Below are 2,758 nucleotides of genomic sequence, written 5' to 3'. Positions count from 1 at the left end.
CTATCAATTTACCTCTTCTTTCCATTAATAAGTTTTTTGAATAACTTATCTGGTGCGTTTCTTATGGCATAAATCAACTTGGGTAAGGCAAATCATTACAAGCAATTGAAAATTGTTTGATTTGTTTCTAAAGTGATAAACATTTATGTTAAATTTTGGTTCTCATTCCCCAGACACCAAAGATCATATACAAATTAATTTTTGAAAGATACTTTAAATGGTTTTGTTCAATTTTGTGAAAAGTTTTATATTCTGATAAATTGTTAGATTAACCATTGCTTTATAACCCAAATATATTGATTGGTAAAACAAGTCATGATTTTATGTTTTCAGTGTATATAGGTGATATGGAGTTTTATATGAGATCCATGAACGAAATTAAATCTACTTATATTTGATATACTAAGAACACGAATTTACAATGGTTTTAATACAGAATTATACACAGAATGCATGGTTCACACGAACTTTTAATTAAGATACCATAAAAGATAATTCAAAATGCTGCTTTTGCAATCAACATGTTGAAAGCTTAGAACACATCTTTTGGGACCGTTTAGATGTTTTTGAAAAGATTCGTGTCTTTTTGAAACTTCTCACTTGCATTTGACAAGAATACAATTTTTTATGCATACAATATGCAGATTGTAAAACAAACCTTTTGCTTTTTATTTGTAAAGAATTACATATATTATTGTAAAATTATTTAAGAAAGACCTTCCATAAAGGTTGCTAAGCATTAAATTAAATACCATTACCAAATCGATAGAGAAACACATACAATAATTAACAAGAAAGTTATTTTGAGAAACATTTGGGACAGTTTGAAATATATTTTCATTTCATGACTAGATTGTAGAAAGGGTCTCCGTGGCCGAGTTGTTATGGTCGTTGACTTGAGATCACAGGTCCCTCACCGCTGTAGGTTCGATCCTCACTCTGGTCGAAATCTTTCATGTGAGGAAGCCATCGGTGGTTCTACCCGGGTGCCTGCTCGTGCCTGAAATAATTCCCGAAGGGGCACCTGGGGTCTTCCTCCACCAATAAAGCTGGAAAAAAATCGACGAAAAAATCTCGGCGGGACGCTCTAGGATGGCCCGACTTGAGTGTACGGTCGCCCATGTGGGCTTTCCGGCGGCGACCTTAAATAAACGCATTAAAAAAAAAGATTGTAAGTGTAAAGGATATTTTGTGTAGTAAATATTTTTAGATTCAATTCTGCTAGGAGACGTTTTTCATTCCTTAAAGTACTGGTCTATAAAACTATATATAGAACAGTTAAAAGGGGTTTTACATTAATAACAGGCTTCATATTTTTGTTTGAATGTAGCTTGTATATTTGTTTGTTCGGTTTAAATGTCTATTTCTTTGTATGGTTGTATGTATTTATCTATGTTTAAAATAAACGGAACAAAAAGTAAGAGCCATCTTTTTTTATTTCCAAAATTTTCCACAGGGTCTGATATCTACGCTTATGTTCCTCATATGTTCATTGTCTATATCAATGACATCGTCTTGGACATACAATCAATCATTAGATTGGTTGTTGGTAACACATCTACCTATCTTTAAGTTAAAAACCCTATAACCGATGTTGAAATCCTGAACTCAGACTGTAAAAAGATAAGGGATTCAGATACTGGAGTTACGCTATCTTAAAACGGATCCTGGTGTAAACACATTTCTAATATCAAACACAAACCATGGCAAGGATCGATAGCATGCGAAAATTGAAATTAAGCCTCGACAAAAAGTCCCTTGAATCTATTTACTTCTCATTTTTTAGGTCACACTTTTATTAGATCATTCTTAAAATATGCAGGCGTCGTATGGAATAATTGGACAAAAAATAAGAACATGAATTGGAACAGATCTAGTTGGATGTAGCTCGTATCATTGCTGGAGTCACCAACTTAGTCTCACTATCAAACCTTAACAAACAAAATGGCCTTGAAACTTGTAAGTGGAAAAGGCTAACAAAACAAATTAATGATGTACTAAAATATTACAAACTTCCTGGTACCACTATATCTGTCTTCTGTAGTTCCTGAATCTGTAAATGATGTCATTCCTTATAATCCAAGAAATGGGTCCAAATACCAGAAACATAAATTATAACCACTGCGAAAAATGTAAAGATATACGTAAGTGTACGGAGTTTCGTATATCATTATATACTGAAAAAATATAGGAAACTTGAAATACAGAGATGTACGTACGGGACCGTATATAATGAAAGTCCGAGTGTAGGACAAAAGCCCCCCCCCCGGACGAAAGCCCCCCCCCCCCTTCTAAAAATGACAAGGTGGACAAAAGCCCCCCCCATGAAATTTACACATAGGAAAAAAAGCCCCCCCCCCCCATCAAAAATACAGGTATGACAAAGCCCCCCCCCTTCCCCCCCTAATCTTTTTTCACACACACAGGTGCTCAAATTCATCAAATTTCACACAAACTTTTAAATAAAAATGAAAAGAATTTGTTTTAATGTTTATTTATAATGTATATATTGAAGTGATAACAAAGTATATGATAACAGATAACATAATGCATGCATGCGATACTGAATTCATAGCTTTTCATATCAAAACAAGGGGCAGAAGAGTAGTAATGTTTAATCATTTTTGTAAAGGGATCAAATTTATATCCTTAGCACTATGTCACCTACATGTGATGTCAATATATATCTTTTAAACACATAAAAACACAACTTTAATGCACTATATGTAAATTTGATTGACCATGGGAGGCGGAGGGG

This window comes from Ruditapes philippinarum, unplaced genomic scaffold, assembly GCF_026571515.1.
Source record: "Ruditapes philippinarum isolate M1 unplaced genomic scaffold, ASM2657151v2 ctg1156_1_1_1_1, whole genome shotgun sequence".
Lineage (NCBI taxonomy): Eukaryota > Metazoa > Mollusca > Bivalvia > Venerida > Veneridae > Ruditapes > Ruditapes philippinarum.
The sequence above is the reverse complement of the archived record's forward strand: the minus strand, read 5'-3'. Positions refer to the sequence as shown.